We start from the raw sequence: 21469 nt of genomic DNA, 5'->3' as shown, positions 1-21469 counted from the left end.
GAAAGTGGTTGATGTAAAATGAACAGTGGCAGCAATGTACCTTCATAAAATCAAGGTAAGACACGACCCAATGGAAGCAGGATGCCATAATTTTTAAGGATAAGTTTTGAATGACAGACAACAAAAGTGTTGTATACAGTGAAAAAGTAGTGACGTGACAAAGAGGACACGACGCAAACAAACATATGCCGCGAAGTAAAGTCGCTAAAGGGGTAAAAATCAGATAAAACAGAAAGGAGTCGTTTTCAATCCCATTATTTTACCTTCCTCGTTCCACAGCAGAGAAACACAAAGAAAAGAGGGTTTGATCGGATTTTCAAGGGAGAAACAAGGGAAGATCAAGAGCAAGCTTCCAAAATGTGTTAATCACTTCTAGAATCAAGAGTCTATATACTAGTTAATCTTGTTGAAGTTGGGGCTAGACCACTTGGTTAATGATGTGTCTAACAAGGAGGTATTGAGTTCTATCCCAAGCATATACTAACCCTGCCATTTAAAAAAAAAACAATCTCATGATTTAGGGTTGATATGAGCTTGGGTTGTGATAACCCTAATCATAGTAAACGATTCCTATGCTGAAATTTTGATGTATAATAATAAATAAAGGCTATAATAACATGATTTTAAACCCATTGAGTTGTAAATTGAATCTAATTGCTTGATTCAGAGATGAAATTGTTATGAACCCTAGAAATTAAAATTTAGGGTTTTGATAAATTGAGTTCAAATATGAAGTTATTATATAATTGAGTGTTATGATTTTAATGTTAGTGATGTTATAGAACATATAAGAGAAATTACATAATAAGTTAGGACACTTAAGAGGTGTGTTATTACTTGAGAAATCTACAGAAAAGTCCCATACTTTTGGGAAAAGTTTCAATAAAATCCTAAAAAATTTTTTTGAACAGAAAAGTTTTAATTATTTAACATTTTGACCAAATTAACGAAAAAGTCAATTTTTATATTTGACTAGCAAATGACATATTATATGATTTTCTCAAAATAATATGACTTTTCTGGTAAAAAAGAAAAATTTTAGGACTTTATTGAAAATTTTCCCAAAATTTTTGGATTTTTTTGTAGATTTCCCTTATTACGTAGGTTTCGCTGAAGCAAGGACTAGGATCACGACATGATCTTAAGAAGTTAGAACAAGTTATTCTCAAACAATTCAAGGTGAGTAATTTAACTCTAACTTTTGTGATATATTGTGGAATACAAACTAGATTTTTTTAATAGTATCTATATTATGAATTGCCATTAAGAGTACTTTAATGAGATATGTCTTGATAAAATTTAAGAGTACTTTAATGAAATATGTCTTGGTATAACTTAAAAAGAGTATAAGTTCATTATACTAAGAGTATATAAGGAGTTTAGGATATGAGATGATTAGGGTCATATATAAGTATTGTGATATCCTTAATTAAATCAAGAGCCTCCTAGTGAGTTATAGGCGGGCAATATTCAATAGAATGAACGTGTTGAGAATTACAAACCTTCACAAACTTGTATTCAATAGAATGAACGTGTTGAGAATTACAAACCTTCACAAACTTGTCATTGAATTGTATATCCTTTTTTATATCCTTTGTTAATATTTATAATTTAAGTTAAGGTATATTGTATATATAATTGGAAACCTGTTTGTTAGAATTTACAGGAAGGATTGGAAGTGTCAAGGTAGATTAATATTTGGATTGCAACTTCTAATCTCAAAGTTGGTGTGGTTGATAAACACGCGGAGCCTACCCATCCTGTTATATATGTTATATAAGTGGATGTTACCCAGAATTGACCTATCTTTCTTCCTGAAGTATATATTGAAGATGTGTGTAATTTTTCATTATCAAAGATCAATTTTATACTCACCTTGTTATTTTCTCTCATTCCGTAACATCCCAATATCATGTAATTTTTTTTATTATTTCTTATATCTTCATCAAAAGTTGCATAATTGGTCCCTTGAGTAAAATGGCTTGTGATTGTGGTCGTACACTGGGCGTACTTAAGAGTACGCGCAGTGTACTCATGCGGCATGGAATCACGGATGATCAACTAGTATGATGGGCGTACGTGTGGTACGTCGCGCGTACTCGCCTAGACTCAAAACCCTAATATTAAGGGTTACTCCCTATTTAACAATATTATGTCCTAATTTGATCACCCGTATCAGCCACCATACCCTCTCTAAACCCTAATTCCGAGTTTGAGTTGCTTGTGTGAGTTTTTCAAGCTTATTGAGTGTTTTCAATGCATTTAGTTGAAGACGGAGACTAGAAAAGGAGTGGGTGCTATCAAGCTTGTAGATCCAGAAACCTTTCATCTTTGTGTATCATTTTTAGGTATAAAGTTTATACCTTGTGTAACATCCCCAAAATCACGGCCAGAAAAGACCGGTTTAATTTATGATTTTAAAATAATTTCAAAGTAATCATTTTGTTAAAAGACTTGCGGAATTTGTTCCTTAAACGAAATATGATAAAATAAGATTTACCAAAACATTTCTTAAGGAAATGTATTTTCATTATATAACAAAACTCGGGATGTCATGTTCCGATAAACAGACCAAAAGCATAAACATTACATTACAGACCTTACAATAGTTATATAAAACAACATGTCCATAATCCAAAAATAACTTGACAAGTCATCCAACTTATGCTCTGGCGCCACTACCTGTAATACAAAGAATATTGAGTGGGTCAAGCTTGGGAGCCAGGTGAGCATATAGGGTCTTCAACCCACAATAAATAATTATTTTTAATTCCATAAACCAACAAAAACCCAATTACCCATTCCCGTTATCCTCACTTTACGTCCGTAAAACATCTAACTTAAGGGACCTAGTTTAAGAATATTTCATTGGGGCAACAACACATGCATTCGGGGGTTTCCCAGCAATATATGTCAAATAAGGCAACCATGAGGGGGATGGAGTACATCGAATGAACACCCAAGTTCATTAACACCTACAGGTGGCGAGCCTACTAGCGTTCCACGGGACTGTCTAGAAAAGTTCGTGGTCGTCATCTAAACTCCGCTAGATGACTGAATAAAAAACTATAACATCGAGGCCTCTATTCATTTTAACACACATCAACTATCTACCCATGTTTTACCTAACACTTTTGTAGATAAAATAAATATACAGTTTAAAATTTGTATAAAACATTTATTCAACACTTATTTCATATAAACAAATAATGTATAAACACATAACACGTATTTTATATAGAATACTTTGTATCAGTGTGTTAGAAGAAAAGAAATATACACTCACTTCAAATAACAACAATATATATACACATAACACGTATTTCAAAGCAAATACTTCATATTTATGTGTTAGAAGAAGTAACCACACACTCACTTGATTAGAAGATGATCAGACAACACTACGGTTTGCAGAAGTAGTTTTCTTCGGTAGATCTGAAAGATCTTCACACACCGGGCTTCTCGTAGGCAGAACTTCGGCTCTGAAACTCTTTTCTTCTCGGGATCTTCGGACTTTGGGACTTGATTCGGGTCTCGGGATTATACCGGGGCTTCGGGGGTACTTCAAGATGACCAGAGAGGGTTTACAGAGTGAGAGAGTGAAGGGAATAGGAACCAAAATCGGCTGCCCTTCGATTTCTATTTATAGGGATGAAATACTGAATTCACATCGTGAAATCTCAAAATTCACGTCGTATGTTCAGTCAGGCAGTTGTCATTGCATTCGTCATCAGTCCACTTGCTCTGGAAGGCTCCAGAAGGCGTCAGTACTGAGTTCATGTCGTGAACACTGTTTTCACGTCGTGAACTCTGATACTGTGTTGGGGTTCGCTCCCCGAACTTCAGAAATTCATAACTTTCGTATACGAGCTCCGTTTTCGACATTTTTTTCCACGCATAGGTAAAAACAAGATCTACAACTTTCGTTTAGACTCCTTCGGCTAATTTTGACTTTATTTTTATTATATTATTTTTAGTAGGCTGGAACAGGAAAACTTCGTTAGAAAATCATAACTCCTTCGTCTGACGTCCGTTTTCGTCTGTCTTTTTGTCGTTGCACTACTATTGATGAGACCTTCAATTCTCATTTAGAAAATTTTGGCGAAATATCGCTCGATCTCATATTCGAACTTCGGGCTGTCTACTGCTAAGCCAAAACTTCGAAAAATCATAACTTCGTCATACGAAGTCAGATTTGGGCGTTCTTTTTATGCACACTCATGGTTTAACGTATTCTACGACTTTCGTTTAGATCACTAAGGCTAAATATCCGTCTATCGTAAATTCGCTATTTACGCCGCGTTGTGTCGTACCCGTTCTGTCGCGAAACTTTGACAGGTCATAACTTCTTCGTTATAACTCGGATTTCAACATTCTTTATATTTTCAGAAACCTCGTCGTGACCACTACGTCTTCATGTATCGATATCGGGATTATCTAACATTTCATTTTTACGCTTATTTTTATTCTTAATTAATTTAAGCCACATAATTAAGCAATTAAGCATAAAACACATAATACTAAAATAATACATTATTATTATTTCAAAATGGGTTACAAAGGTTAACATAGACTATTACATCAACAATAATGCCTAGCCTGGAAACGTGGGCGTTACACCTGGATAAGTTTTCCATTAGATCTATATGGTTGAAGTTTTATAAACTTTTGTCACCAAGATTATACCTTTATGAGTTTGGAGCACTCCATGGGCTTATAACTATCCTTTCATGCATTATAGGACTTGTAGAATCATAAAAATGATTGCTTGATCAATTCCTTTGGCTCATGCATGAGCAAAGTAGCTTAGAATGTGTTGGGAAGTTTAAGTTTGTTGCATTGGTACTTTTCTAGCCATGCAAAGGCTTAACATTGATGTCTTTATTGAATAAGACATCTGTAACGCCTTGTTTCGAATTATTCCCATGTTGGGGATAGTGATCAGGGATTGTGTATTAGTAGGATTCAGATCCTTGCGGAATTGAGGTTTGGACCCAATTGAAGTTGGATAATGTAATTTGAATATTTTGGGTATTTATTTTGTGTTTTGGAGCATTTCGGTTGTAACGCTTGATATATGGTATGGAGTTGATTCCAATTTGTTTTAGTTTTCTCCTTGGGACTTCGCGATTTTGAGTTCCAAATTGACGTATACACTGATCTAGCCTCTGCATAAACACATAAACAATTATCTTAAATCAATAACGGCTCTCCAGGCTAGACTAGCCTCTTTGATGTCCTCTAAGAAGGCTAAAAGACCATTTTACCCTTCAGATGGTCCACAAGTCCAATTGTTGACCAAACCCTAAAAGTCAACAAAAGTCAATGATTAAACTTTGACCAGACTCGTCGAGTAATGTGCACGGAAGTACCCACTAATTTTAATATTTATAACCTAACAAACTTAGATTAACTATGCACTTGTAGGCAATGTACCTAGTCAGATTACAGTATAGCTTAGGTAAGTCGGGTGTCGATCACAGGGAACGGTGTTATTAATTAATCTATTTATTACTAAATTAATCTAATTATTAACCAGCTAAATAGGGGTTTTTTTTATCTGATTTTGCAAGATCAGGCTAACTTAACTCAAATTCAATCAATAATTAAAAACACTCTTATCTAGTTCGAATCCACTTTGTCCTTATGGCTAGCTAATAAATATGGATTATTAAGTTGGTTGTTAATATATTAGTTATTTAGGTCTGAATTTACCAATAGTTAATTAATCCATGTATAACTATGTATGGTCACACATAATTAAACACAAAACCAATTATGTTTATGAATATGCTATGTAAGATTTATCATGCGAACACAATTATGGTCATCATCTATGTTCTCTAGCACAACAAAGTTAATTACTTCGATTACTAACTAAGATTTTGGTTGATCCTAGCTCTAGCAATTCAATGTTCAGTAAATTACTAGGTTATCAAGTTCATGCAGTTAATGGTCACTATGCTACACATAACATGAATTAAGGCAACTTAAAGCAATAACATGAGCATGCTAGGTAACAATAAATCAAACACAAGCAATTCACCAACTAAATAAATCCATATAAAATTATGCTATTCATAAGTTAGAAGCTTCATCTAGCTAGATAAGAGTAGCTAGATTCAACTGCTCATAGTAGCAACTAACACATAAACACAATTTAAATAAGAAAACATGTTCATAAGTATTAAACAAGTAAACAAATTATGAACTTTTACTCTTTTGGTGTTGAAAACCCTTTTCCAGGACCTTTCTTATGCTGTAAATCACCTCATGGAACCTCTTCCTTCAGCCTAAAAGTCTCCAAATACCCCATGCCAAAATCATGCTCATCTACATAAGTCATAGAACGAGTAATATCAGGGACAAGTAAATGATATGAGTGGGCCAAACGCATAATAAATTGCCCTCCACAAATAGGGCTCCCCGGGCGAGAATTAGCTGCTGGCCCACCCAGAAAACGTGCCAAAAAATAAGGAATGTTGCAACACAGTCCTGACTGCAAGATACACCATATGAAGAATATATTTTTCTTGGTTAAATTATCTCCATGTCTCCTATGATTGATGGAGAATGTGATGAAACGGTGGATTAAACGGTGGATAGGGGACCGAATACTACTTTCGGGAGACACTCCGGAATTAAAAATCCTGGATGCAGTACCATGCCAGAAAGCTTATCCAGTGACACCCTCCGTCTACCCTATAGATGCCTCGCTCAAGAACATACCAAATTCGGGAGTCATTACCTCTTGTCGATCAAATATTCCAACCCTCCAAGCGAATTCAACAAGTTTGCACTCCTGATACTCACCCCCTAATCGGAATACCAAAGCTTTTGGCCAATGCGGGTCTTTGACAGTCTCCTGGAATGTCACTGTTGAGAAAAACTCAACACAAAATTCCTTATACACGCGCTCTTGGATCCGAAACAGGTTGCGCCATCCAGAACAAGTGAATGAATACCCATTTCCAATAAACATTTTTGTCAAAAACGAGGATAGCTTGTCCACGAGCCCGACTTCCCTCAACCGCATCCAATTAATTGTTGGAGCAACTTCAATCTCTCGGTTGTAGAGCCACCCTAATTTGTTGTTCCATCGGGTTAAGATGTCGCGGGGCATTGTTGTGGGAAAATTGTAAAACGGGTGTAAACTCGCAACTCCAAGAGGTGCATCCCTTCTAGAACCTATATCTGCAAAAACAAACAAGAAACAAACACAAAACCAAATATCCAATAATTTACATAGCCACAGAAAAGTTTTGTTGTTGCACAGGACTCACGTTGTGAGTCACATGAAACTCACGTCATGAGTTCACGATACACAACAACGAATGGTCTAAAAAATCGCAGGCTGGGACTATTTTTTTTTTTGTTAGGGTTTACGCATAAACCATTTTTAAGCACAAGCAAGTAACATATGATGGATTAATAACACAATTTGGGCCAAAATTTGACATTTACACATATGAAAAACCCTAGCCCCTAAATCAACAATTTAGTGACAATTAACCAAAAGAAATAAGAGACAATTACCTTTGTGATGAAGATTACGTAAGTAAAATGAGTAAGTTAAGTAAAGTTATATCAAAATCGGGTGGGGGACCAGAAAACGACCTTCACTTCGTGAGGTTGGGAGAGTGGTTTGGTCAAACTGATGCCTTATCTTTTAATCTGTGGTCCCGAATAATTCCCAACTCACGTCGTGAATCCAGAATGGTTCACGTCGTGAGTTTTGTATGGACTAAAAAATTGGGCCAATTAAATAGGAAGTGGGCTAAAGAATATAGTGGGTAATTAATGAAATTGGGGCATGCTTTCAAAAATATAGTTATCAAATAAAACAACCCTCCCCGTATTTTATCTAAATTCACGTCGTGAATCCGAAATGATTCAAGACGTGAATTCTGTCTAATCATGAAATTCATTAATTTCTCCAATTTTAATTTTCATAAGATATGTAATAAGTGTTAACACTTTACTTTAATGACTCCCTAGGCAGATAATAATTCGGATGACATGATCGATTTCCTAAGAACTAAAACACGCTACAACCTAAAAAGAAAAAGAAAGAAAATGCAAACCAAACTCGGGTTGCCTCCTGAGAAGCACTTCTTTTTGAGGAGTCTTGAGCTGGACTCCGTGCCTCCTACGTTGAATCATCTGAAGAGTCCACCACTAGGATCTTTTGTTCCTTGAAACGCCTTTTGTAAGCTTGAACTCATCTTTTGTACGCCTTTTTCGAATTTTCCTTTTTAGCCTTTACCTCGTCTCCATCAAGCTTGCGTTTGGTCCCCTTAGTGTCTACCTTACACTACATAGCATCCTTCTCTTCTTTCACTACTGGATTTGTTACTTTTGAAGTAACCTCCTCTTCATCACTCACCATCTCATCGTCATCCTTGCTCACCCAAGAAGTTGGATTCGTGTAGGCAATGACTTCAACTAAAATTGGAACATATGCTCTTGGTTTTGTTCTTTTAACTTGTTGAATTGTTTCGATTTCTTCTTCCATGAGCTTCTCTAATTCTTCAAGTTCATTCTCTTCATCAATGTTGAAAACCTCTTCTTGAGCATGATTCCCTTGAAAGCCATTTTCTATCCCAAAAATTTCCTTTTCATTACCAACTCTTAAGGTGAGATTAGACTCATGTATATCAACAAGGGATCCAACAGTGTTAAGTAACGGGCGACCAAGAATAATTGGTATATCGGTATCCTCTTTCATGTCCAAAACCATAAAGTCTATTGGAAAAACAAATTTCCCAATTTTTACTAGAATATCCTCCACAATGCCCCAGGGCTGTGTCACTGAACGGTTCGCCATGTGAATAGTCATGTTTGTAGCCTTCAACTTCTGAATATTTAATTTTTCATAGAACGAGTAAGGCATCGAATTTATTCTAGCCCCAGAATTGGCTAAAGCATAAACCTTCATGTTATTCCCAAACTCACATGGAAGAGTGAGTTGTCCAGGATCTCCCAACTTCTTAGGTATCTCTCCCAATACAAATTTTGAGCTTTGTTCACTTAGAATCACCTTAGAGTTCTTTTTTAGTTGCTGACGAGTGTCTAACAAGTCTTTTAAAAAAATTTCATATTCGGGATTTTTGGATAATGTCTCGACAAAAGGAGTATTAATTGGAATACCCCTCACGTGCTTAATAAACTCCAAATGCTCTCTTTCCTGTAGAATAAGATTAGCTCAGGAAGGAAACGGTAGAGGCGGACGATATACCAGAACATTTTCTAAATTATTCAATTCAGATTGGTCCCACGACATGAACAGAGTCGGTTCACGACGTGAATTATGTAAAGTAGCATAATTTTGACTGTCGATCTTTAATTTCTACGGCTCTAGTTCGGGCTGCCTTGGCTCTTCTTCTAATGCTTCTAGGAACTCAGAGATTGCCTCTTCTTTAGTATCTATGACCATTACATGAGCTTGTGTCTTCTTTTCAGGATTTTTCGGGAACATATTTTCATTAACCAAAGTGGTAAGTTGACCAAGTTGTACTTCAAGGTTATTGATGGAGGCTTGCTGATTTTTCATTAATGCCTGCTGATCTATCATCATTGATTGATGATTCTTCATTATTATTCTTTGTTCTTCCATTGCAGCGTCAGTAGCATCATGTCTTTTTTCTGAAGCTTCAATAAATTTCATTAACATGATCTCTAATTCTGATTTCTTCTCAGTTGGTGGTTGTTCTTTTTGGTAGAAGCCTCTGCCAGTTTGTCTATATTTTTCTTCCTTTTGCTTCTTGTATTCATCATAGGGCAGCCACTCTTTCTTTGGTTTCCTACAGTCTTCATCATACTTGTCCCCACTCGAATAGCAAACTTGAGGTTTCTTGTTTCCTTATTCATCCAAGTTGCAATCTTTTGTCAAATGTGGGCCACTACATCTCTCGCAACCAACTCTAATTACATGAATTGATTGGTCCATTTGTGTCAATCTCCTCTCCATAGTGTTAAGCATCACCATCACTGCAACCATCTCTTCAGTTTGTGCACCCCAACTCCTTTAATGCCTTCTTTCCTTGGACTATGATATTCACGAGAGTGTTTCGCGAATTCTTCAACTAATTCCTTGACTTCACCCGAATTTTTCTTTGTAAGTGGTCCTTGAGAATCAAAGAGTTGTCTTGTCATCACATTGACCCCGTCATAGAATATGGACACCTCTTGTTGACTGTTAAGGTCAAGCTGAGGATAATTCCTTAACAACCCTTTGTAACGTTCCCAAGCTTCGTAAAGTGACTCCCCCGGGTTTTGCTCAAAATTGACTATTGCCTTTTTGATTTTAGCAATCTTGGATGGTGGACAGAATTGGTCTAGAAACTGCTCACGCATTTGAGCCCGAGCAGTTATTGTACCGGGTGGGAGTGCTTTTAACCAATCCTTTGCAACTCCTTTAAAGGTAACGGGAAACATCCTTAGCAAGACAGTGTCTCTGTTAACATTTGGGACATTGAAGTAATCAACAATGTTGTTCACTTCATCTAAGTGCTTGAACGCATCCTCATGACCGTTTCCATAGAATGGGATATCCTTTAGTGCGGAAAGGATATGTCCCTTCTGCTTGAATGTGGCAGTGGCAGGGATTGCAGGTTGTACTAAGCCTGGAACAACATCATCTCGAATTCTCTTTTTGTAGGTTCCCATGGACATTTCTTTAATATTTTCCATCTCGTTCATTGGCTCGTTCTCGGGTTCACTTGTATGTTCTTCAAATTCAGGCTCGGTATCGTATTTGGATTCGGTTTGGACGGGTATTTGATCCAAGTGTTCAAGTTGGCTCTTGTTCCTTAAAGATGAACTTGATTCCCCGTTTTCTTCCCTGATTTCTTTGAGAACACTGATTTAAATTCTTGTAAAGGTGTCTTCTTTGGTGTTTGATCTTCTTTCACGCTCTTCAAGTGGTATCACCAAAGGGGTGTTACAGCCTCTGGTCATGAACTCCTGTAAAAACAAAAAAATAAAACGTAAAACTGAACTAAGAAAAACGAACTGAAATAAGCAAAACTAAGGACTTCAGAATTCATGTTGTGAATCTAAAAGGTTCACGTCAAGAATCCTGTAATGCAGAGAATAAAAAAATAAAACAGAAAAGTAACATCTTGCAGGTTTTACACAACAAAAAGGATCGATTAATTTAAGGCAAACAAACTAATACTTAACAAAGCCGTTCCCCGACAACGGCACCAAAAACTTGATGTGCACGGAAGTACCCAATAATTTTAATATTTATAACCTAACAAACTTAGACTAACTATGCACTTGTAGGCAGTGTACCTAGTTGGATTACAATATAGCTTAGGTAATTCGGGTGTCGATCACAGGGAATGGTGTTTATTTATTCTATTTACTACTAAATTAATCTAATTATTAACCAGCTAGATAGGGGTTTTTATCTGATTCTGCAAGATTAGACTAACTTAACTCAAATTCAATCAATAATTAAAAACACTCTTATCTAGTTTGAATCCACTTCGTCCTTATGGCTAGCTAATAATTATGGATTATTAAGTTGGATGTTATTATATTAGTAATTTAGGTCTAAATTTACCAATAGTTAATTAATTCATGTATAACTATGTATGGTCACACACAGTTAAACACAGAACCAATTATGTTTATGAATATGCTATGTAAGATTTATCATGCGAACACAATTATGGTCATCATCTATGTTCTCTAGCACAACAAAGTTAATTACTTCAATTACTAACTAAGATTTTGGTTGATCCTAGCTCTAGCAATTCAATGTTCACTAAATTACTAAGTTATCAAGTTCATGCAGTTAATGGTCACTATGCTACACATAACATGAATTAAGGCAACTTAAAGCAATAACATGAGCATGCTAGCTAACAATAAATCAAACACAAGAAATTCACCAACTAAATAAATCCATATAAAATTATGCTATTCATAAGTTAGAAGCTTCATCTAGCTAGATAAAAGTAGCTAGATTCAGCTGCTCATAGTAGGAACTAACACATAAACATAATTTAAATAAGAAAACATGTTCATAAGTATTAAACAAGTAAACAAATTATGAACTTTTACTCTTTTGGTGTTGAAAACCCTTTTCCAAGACATTTCTTATGTTGTAAATCGCCTCCTGGAACCTCTTCCTTCAACCTGAAAGTCTCCCAATCGTAATGGATAAAAATATTTATATACTCTTCAAATTTACCGTTCACATTGTGAGAATTCAAAACTCACGTCGTGAAATCGAAGTAATCGTAATCGGCAAGGATTTCTTCACCCAGTTTCTTATCTTCTAACTCTTTCTACTCACGGCGTGAACCATCACCTGTTCACCTCGTGAGTACACCTTTTTTGAGTGTTTTTCTTGTCTTTCAAGCCTTCAACCTCCAAAGTTCTATTCTTTATCACTTTTAGTCCATTTTCTTCAAAATGTCTTCTTTTTGGCTGCAAAATATAATTTACCCTTATAAGTACCATTATTTTATGCAAATGACCAAAATATATATAAAAATGTACTTAAATATTGCCTAAAAATATATATAAATATGGCAATATCATCGAGTGCACTCGTGTGACTCGGTGAGTCCAAGCATGTCTTCTTCATCCTAATCCTTACTCGACTCGCTGAGTCAACCCTTCACTTAATGGGTTATCACAGGCCGCGAATTGCAGGGCAACCCGACTCGACCTGTCGAGTCCCCTTATGGACTCAGCGAGTTCCTCCCATGATAACACTCAAACGAACTTCTGAGGTCAAATCTGCTTCTCCAACTAGAAGATCTAACCTTCTAGCACTCAAAAGTCACGTAAATGTTCAAACTTTACGTTCATGCAACACATATAAGACCAAAAATGGAGAAATAACCTTTAAAATGGGGATCTACTCTCAAGACTCACATGAAACAACATAAAGCTAGAAGTTTGGGACCTTTTGGACTTCTTAAGGTCCAAATCTATCATCTACACCCATTGGGACATCATATGCTTCAAGATCTAACTCAAAATGGTGAAAAGGAAACCATAGATTCAAGGAATCTATCAAATACATGAAATGGTAAGGAACTTGTACCTCAAAACGTGAATCTTAGTTTGAACAACATAGATCTAAGCTCCACAAGCGGTCTAGCTTGGATTTTCCCACTCCTTCTTGCAAGATCACACCAAAGGATGAAGAATTAGCCTCCAAATTTCTCTCTAAGCTCTCTTTGCTCTCTAGTGTTTTCACAGGGGAGTAGTGGCCACTAATGAAGGCCATAAGGGCCTTTAAATAGGTCTCGGGCCCTGGGATTTAGGGTTTCACTTTACAGCACGAACTCGCCGAGTCCACGCATCGACTCGTTGAGTCTAATCATTAATTTAATTAAAAATTCGCTATCCTACTCGGCAAGTCTGAGCGTCAACTCGCCGAGTCCCTCCACAAAAATCAAAATAAATAATTAAAATAAGATACCTGGGAGTCCGAATGTTACATATACCAAAAGATTGATTGATTGTGGACGATTGGAAGTATTGTATTGTTTGGAAGGACCATATTGACATGATTCTGGATTGAGATGATTCTTGATTACAATTCATGGTCATATAGAACTTTGCTACTAAAAACAATTCCATGGTAATGAAATCTCAAATTCAAGGTACACTCCTAAAATGTAAAATCATTGGAAAAGTTTCTGTGACTTTGAAGTCTCGACATCACAAAAGCACAATGCATGTAAGGTTGGAATTCTAGCACTTTTAGTAGTGATAAGAATTTAGAATTTGAAATGATCATCATTGGAATAGTATCCAGTCAATATGCTCACAAATGAAGGACCATAGAGAGACATAACATGCATGTTTATAACATGCCATGACTGATGTTTAATTCAAGTGGTTAGTTGATTACTCGAAACATTATGCAATGAATAAAGTCTTAATAATGAATAAAGTCTTAATTAATATGGTGATTAAATCATAAGAGTTTTATTTATATTCAATAGTTTTGAGACCATAGTTAATTAGGTTATTGTTGTGTTTAACTTTGCATGCTTTACTTCATGAATAGTTTGATTATTCAAAATTCCACAGTCGCTCGTGCTTTTGTAAGTAAATAACGAATTAAGACTGTCATGAATTGAATGGTAGATTGTCTATGGAGATTAGACATAACAATAATTTTGCTGCAATGTTCATGAGTACTTAGTAATGGGGATTTTAAGTATTGGATAAACCCACACTCAAAGAATTACTTAATGAATTTTATCACAAGTAATTCTAAGATGATAATATCTTATATACTTGAAACCTATATATATATATATATATATATATATATATATATATATATATATATATATATATATATGAGTTGTTGTTTACAAGTCAGTTGTGCATTGATAATATCTAAATGCATCAGTAACTTGATGTTATAAAATGTATTGTTGTGCATGATTTGATGAGTAAATAGTACAAACATATAAGTCAAAGTTTATTCGTTCCTTTTACCCTAATGGGCGATATCTTTGGGCCCCTTAATGATTTGATGTTGACATCTGAAGTGCTTGGCCTAGCCCATACTAAATTGATGTATTTAATTACAGTCTGAATTTAGTCATCATAAATCAGGAAACAACGAAGAAATATTTGATCAGTTATCTTAGGACACGTAATTGACTGGATCAGAGTTCAACAATAACTTTTGGTAGCTACAATTTGTTGATCAATTTGGTAGTTATACTGGCAATTATAGCTACAGACTTATTAGGGTAGAAGACTATTGGATTAGGTGTCTAAATCATTAACTATAATTGGTATAAACATGAATTGATGGTATCACAATCCTCTTGGGTTTCCCTCAAACCTAACAATTGAATAGGATGACCTTTAGAGAGAGAGAGAGAGAGAGAGAGATAGAGAGAGAGAGACTAATTTATTAATTTATTATATGGTTAATAAATTAATTAGAAATCAAAATAAATAATTTTTTCATATATTATGAGAAAAATATATTAATTGGAAATGTATTCTAGGGTTTCCTTTGGTATTAAGTGTGCCTTGCACATTGAGCAATTCTATAACCTGCCTAGGTGGGGGACGAATTCTAGAAGGTATTATAGGGTTTTGGCCCACCTCAACCCAACCATAATATGTCAACATATATAACAAACACACATAAATACAGAACCAACAAATATAGATAACCGTGTAGATCTACTACTCGACTACATGCTAGCATAACACTATCCTATAACCGGGATAAATAATCTAGTGGGACGACATTGGTGCCTTCGACCTACGAGTACAGTAAGAAAAACTCACCTTTCAGTCTGAAAATGTATATGACAGAACACAAACCTGAATGAAAAATATGTTGGATTAGGTGTCTAATCCCATAACTATAATTGATATGTACTTGAATTGATAGTAGCACAGTTCTTTTGGGTTGCCTTCATACTGGCAACTAGACAGGATGACCTATTGAGAAAGAGAAAGAATTTATTATTTGGAATGATAAATTAATATAAATGATTTATTAATGTAATATATTAATTAGAAATCATATTATTTAATTAATATTTAATCAGAAATTAATTTGGAATTAATTTTGGGATTAAAAGAATTAATTATTACTTGGTGTGTTTATGAGCCATTAGAGGTGTTACACTTGTAACACTTGCTCTCAAGTCCAAGATCTTCAAGGATTTTATTGTTATTAAATCATAACAATCAAGGTATGTATTCTAACCCTAGTTTTGTTAATTTCGAAAGTCATTGATGTATCCTAGGGTTTTTTTGTTCAATACTTGCATGTCCAATAGTGAAAACATAGATCTTATAATTTAGGGTTACATGCACACATAGAGGTTGTTTGTTATGCTCAAAACCCATCAAACTCAATTGATCACCTAAACAACAAATAATGACCAATCTCAAATACCACTCAAGTTACCTAAAATACCCTTAGGTCTACTTGGTCAAAGGTCAAAGTCAACAAACCAGCTGAGTCAACCCACCTGAGTATGTTGGGCGTACTCATCTGTATGCAGGGCATACTCCGTTTGACCCAAAAGTCGGGGGTTTGACCGCATACGCACAACGTATCGCTTAGGACGCCCAACATACGCACTTAGTCAGCTCCTTTTCTTATTAAGAGCTTAAAACATCAAGTCCATACGTCTAAAGTCAGATCAAGCCCCAAAAGTCGTCTTTGACCATACGTTTCCAAATTTATGGTGTTGTATGGCCAATAAGTTCTTAACACTAAAACCTTAATTTATTAACCCATTAAGACCTTGTAGCACATGCATGGAAGGGAAGAAATGATCAAGACCATATTTTTATACTTCTAAACACCTCAAGATATCTGAAAGGACAACTTAAATGGATTGGAGTAGCTCATACTTAAAATATCTAACCAATGGGACCAAAAGGACACAAAATTCATGGCTAACTTAGATATATGCATTGTTTCATCAATTTCAAAGAGTTTTACCTCTAAGTGATGACAAACGGTGATGATTTTGGATCCAAAGAGTTCTACTCCTTCAAGATGATCTTCTCTTCTTCCTCTCTCCTTCAAGGTAACCAGAACATACACACAAAGCTCAAGAGTGCTCAAAAGTGGATTAGGGTTTGTTTGGGGACGAAGGCAATTTGGAAGCGATGAAAGAAGGTAAATAGGGTCCAAACCCTAAAAATTAGGGTTTGTGGATCAGACGCATACGCCCTGCATACGTGAGCTCGCCCCAAAATTACAAAAATATCACTATGGGCCATTTTTCAAGCTTTCTCATGCACAAAGGCCAAAATACAATAATTCTTCGTACTTAGGATTAAGGGTTATTGCTGTACAAGCCCTTAATTTTACAAAAAATAGTTGGTTTTGTCTTAAGTCCAAATTTATGTTCATTAATGCCTAACATTTAGGTAAATTTTGCCACTTAGGGCTTTTTATCATGTTAAGACCAGGTAGTCGGTCTCCTCCTCACTTGGTCACCTTCTTAACAAAAACTTGGTGGTTGATGACGGTGTCATCACCACCACCACCTTCGGGCTTGGCTCCGACAACATCCCCTCCCATCTCCGACGGCGTCTTCAATACCCTCTACGACTTCACCATTACAGTCACCCACAAATTACAACTTTATTTTCTTGTGTAGCCCTAGTTGCCTGCCTTCACGGTCTCTGATGGTCATCATCTCCAACACCATCTTCAACACCCTTTCTGCCTTCACCACTATCCCTTCGGATGAAACGGTGGGTGGGGAATGTAACCGACTGTAAGAGGTAAAAACTAGTTAAAGAGTAAAAGTGAACCAATTTTCTGGTTTGTTAGGGTATTAATCCACCAAAAATGGACATGGGACAAAACCAAACATATTGTGTAAAATTAGAGGTTTTTATGTCAATAACCCTAGGATTAAAATTGAAAATACCTCATTATCGGAATGTTACAGTTGGTTCTTAAATAAGAACCGTTATATCGTGGTATTTTGAGTTTGCAGTGATTTTTTGTTTGTTAATATTATATGTTATTGAGTTTGGTTCAAATTATTTTGTGGCATATTATTGTTATAGTTAAGCTTATGCTTATGTTATGATTGTATATATGAAAAGCAGAAAGCAATCATCCAAGTAAAGGAAAGAATGCCATGGAGAAATAAGGGTCGGTTTAATGGGAGCTATCATTCGTTTTGTATAATACTTTGTAATACCCATTTGGGATCTTGGACGTATTTTGTACTTGATACTTGGTGTATATTTGTTTTGTTTTGTGAAAATTAAAATACATCAATGGTTTTAATGTATTAAATGTGAAAAATTTGGGTTGACGCGTAAAATTTTGGCTATGTAAAAAAGAAACGCGAAAAAGCATTGTCTCTTAGTGGACACACTAACAATGCAATTGCCATGACGGTTGACGCGTCCAAGCTTGTAATTAGACGAAATGCGTTGATGAATTTTAATTCATTAAAACTGCATCAGGAACTATAATAGGATACCGCCCCACTCCATGTTATATTTATTAGTTGACTTCTCCCATTCATGATCCATTAAAAATATATAAAGTGCATTTTAATATACCCAATTATATTTGTTGCATGTTTTATCTTTGCCAACCAAAGAAACTAGAAAGTGTCTGCAAATAACAAAAAAATAATAATTTTATGAGGCCCACTCAGATACCTGAAAGTTAAAAGTGTGGGATAATTTTGAATGGAGAAATAGGTAATGAGTGATGACTCTATGTGACGGTTATAATCCTTTTATGAAAAATGAGTTGATTTTATGTTGTATCATCTCATGTAGGTAGACCAAGTAAAACAACTATAAAATTGAATTATCCGTACTGACGATCAATATCTCCTAGGCATTACTTCCAACTAGAGTTGCACGTCTATCGGTTTTAAACCGGTTAGGTTTTTCTAAGAATTAACTTTTTCTGAACCGATGTCGGTTATAATCAATTCGTTTTTTTTGGTGGGAGAAATGAAATTGCATTATAAAATCGGTTTCTCAGGTTAAAAACCAGTTTGATTCAGTTAAAAAATAGTAAATTATTTATGTTATTAAGAAAAACTTATTCTAAAACGACGGTTCGGTTTTAACCATACTGGTTCTTAAAAATTGGTGTGGTTTTCAAAAAAACCACTTCACCTTGTACACCTCTACTTTGAACATCCAAATCCATCTTTTACACAGTTTTTTTTGCTTGTCAATGTCTTAGAATATATTTTTTTTTATTTCTAAGATGGAAATAGATTTCGTTTTAAAGATTTTCACCTCAACATATTAATTTTAATATTTTGGAGCCTCTTTTTAAAAACAACCATACATGGTTTTTCAGAACTTCCTCATGTTTTTTTTGAAACAGAAAATCTAACCTACTCCTAAACTACACCTTAAATCCATCTATGTCCACGACGGGACTTGAACCCTCAACCTCAAGTAGGGAGGGCAACACCGGATACCGCTGGGCTACAAGCCCTTTGGTCAGAACTTCCTCATGTTGATCCAAGAATTTCTTTCAAGCCACAAACTATTGTAGGTCAAACCGGTCTTTGGGTTTGAGTTGCACCTCAGACGACTCCAATAATCTTCTTAAGCCAACATTAAATTTCCGATGACATCTCTAGAAATCAAGAATGTTTCGAAACGCATATCATAAATCGTTTTTTGAAGCTTGAGAACTCAAGAACAAAAATCAGAAACACAAACCAAATACTTGTTTCTGGATCCCAGATCTTCATCGTATTCACCTCAAATCTAATAAAGACTAAAACCTGCAGAAAAGTAATGATTTTTTTTTTTTGGATGTTCACCTTAGATCAGATCTTCATTGTGTTTACTTTCTAGACCCCACAAACTCGTTTTTGTAAATACCATGAACACACAGTTTATAGATTTGGGTAAATCATTTATGTAATTACCAGTAACACACATGAACATCAATAGATCTAAGATGTTTGATCTGAAATTAAAATAATAATAAAATAAAAATAAAATAAATAAATAAGTAAATAAAAACATTTTCAAGAGTATGAGCATAACACCTCTATTTTAAACAAAAAAATATTAATCCAAAAACTAATTTAAGTAGTTTTTTAAAGCTTTTATCGTTACATATATTTTATGAACATCTTAATAAAAAAACCTTTAATATACAATCATACGTTTTTAGAAAATCGAGGTTCTTATAGGCATACAATCAATATAGTGGCCTTTTCGATAGTTGATCTATAAGACGTTATGGTTTTTTTAATATTTATCAAAAGAACATAATACGAAATTTACAAATTAAAACTAAACTTTACATGTATGAGCAAAAAATGGCATTACAAAATGAAATAAAATTCAAACATATAGAACATTATATTTTAAGATTGAGATATTGGATTAAACAATAGTACTCTTACCTTTTTTTACCCATAATAAGGAAAAAAAAGTTTTTCTAATCATAACATCAAACTTTTCTTTTTTGCTATTACATATCCTTTTGTTTTATTTGAAGAATCGTTGGTAATTTTAGGGCTGTGAAGATCCGATGGCTAATGGTTTGTGATAGATGAGTTTCCCAAATCGGCGGTGGATCCCATTCCCCGACGCCAAGTGGTCCTGTGTTAACCTTAGCTGCAAAACGCTCAGTCGCTTGTCTTTCTTCACGATTAAAAGAATTTTAAAATATTTCTTTTATTTACAGTTGCACTTTTAGAAAGACTTGGATACTTAGCTACAACTTGTCGCATTGTTGATTTTACATGACTATTTGTATTAAAAAACAAAGTAAATATGCATGAAAAGATATTGGATTCACAGCCCTAAAGAATGAGTTTGGGTTTATGGACTATCTGTTTGTCATAATATCCGTTCCATCAAAACACCTTAACTAATTTATCTGCTCACACTTCAAATTTAGCTACTATTTGATTAAAAATTATAACCGTTAAGTTTAAGGTTTCATCCGTTTTCATATCAAGCACAAATCACAATGCAGTCAATGGTCCATTGCTAAATTTTCCATATATATGTGCATGCATGATAAACGGAAACAACGTAGAGGTTAAGCCATAAATTAGTTATTAGTCTTTTTAACTGATTGATTAACCGTTTTGTAATTAGAATGACTAGCCTCTTACTCTCCCTCATTGCTTAGATCGATCCAGAGAAGAGAGGAAAGAGAGAAAAATGGCGATATATCTTAAGAGTTTGGGAGATTGAAGTGGAATCAAAGCTTTTTTTTGGAGGAATCGAAGTAAGGTTTGTTGGATATTTTGGGACCACTAATAAATGTATATAAATAATGTTATCATTAATTTTATATTATTATGGAAATTATATAAAATTGTTGATGGACCGATTTTATTAATAAATAAAGATATACACTTACCATGTTTATCTTGTGGATTGAGTTCCCGGTTTGACTCAAGATCTCCTGAATCCCTAATATCTCTCACATTCGGTTATATCTCCATCTATATAAATACGTGATGAGAAGCAGATTTACGATATACGAAAATACATACAAGAAATTGTTTTAGGGTTTGCTGTGGGATTTAGAGAGGGTTCTTGAGATCAACTGGAAAATCAAACCCTAGTTCTTCAAATCCGAATATCATAATGAAATCAGGTATGTAATCATTCTTTCATGTTTAAAGTTTTCTTTTGATAGATTCGAGATTAAAGATCTATAGTTATGCTTCCACGTTTTATGTTTTGGTTATAAAAATTAACCAAACAATTGGTATCAGAGCCTGATTCGAATCTATTATGAGAAACTTGGATTGGTTTTAGTTCTTTTAATCTTCAAACTAAAATATACATGTATGATATATGCTAGTTTAATCATCGTGATCTTGCCGGCGTTTTCTTCTTTAACCCGACGATTGCAATATGTGATTTAATCAAAATATATGTTTGCATAACATTGTAAATTGGGACTTTCATAATTTCATTGTGCTTTAATTTAATGACCGAATGTTCATTAGCTTTT

The 21469-nt window shown here is 34.8% G+C and overlaps 1 non-coding gene across 1 annotated transcript; it reads left to right on the top strand.

Annotated features, from left to right (window-relative positions):
• Positions 1–10201: 10201 nt before the first annotated feature.
• Positions 10202–10308, top strand: LOC145007783 (small nucleolar RNA R71). The gene has a single exon (XR_013663149.1). It is a non-coding gene; the product is annotated as a small nucleolar RNA R71 (small nucleolar RNA).
• Positions 10309–21469: the final 11161 nt, after the last annotated feature.

This window comes from Lactuca saligna, chromosome 7 (genome assembly GCF_052625555.1).
Source record: "Lactuca saligna cultivar CGN05327 chromosome 7, ASM5262555v1, whole genome shotgun sequence".
NCBI lineage: Eukaryota > Viridiplantae > Streptophyta > Magnoliopsida > Asterales > Asteraceae > Lactuca > Lactuca saligna.
The sequence above is the reverse complement of the archived record's forward strand: the minus strand, read 5'-3'. Positions and strand labels throughout refer to the sequence as shown.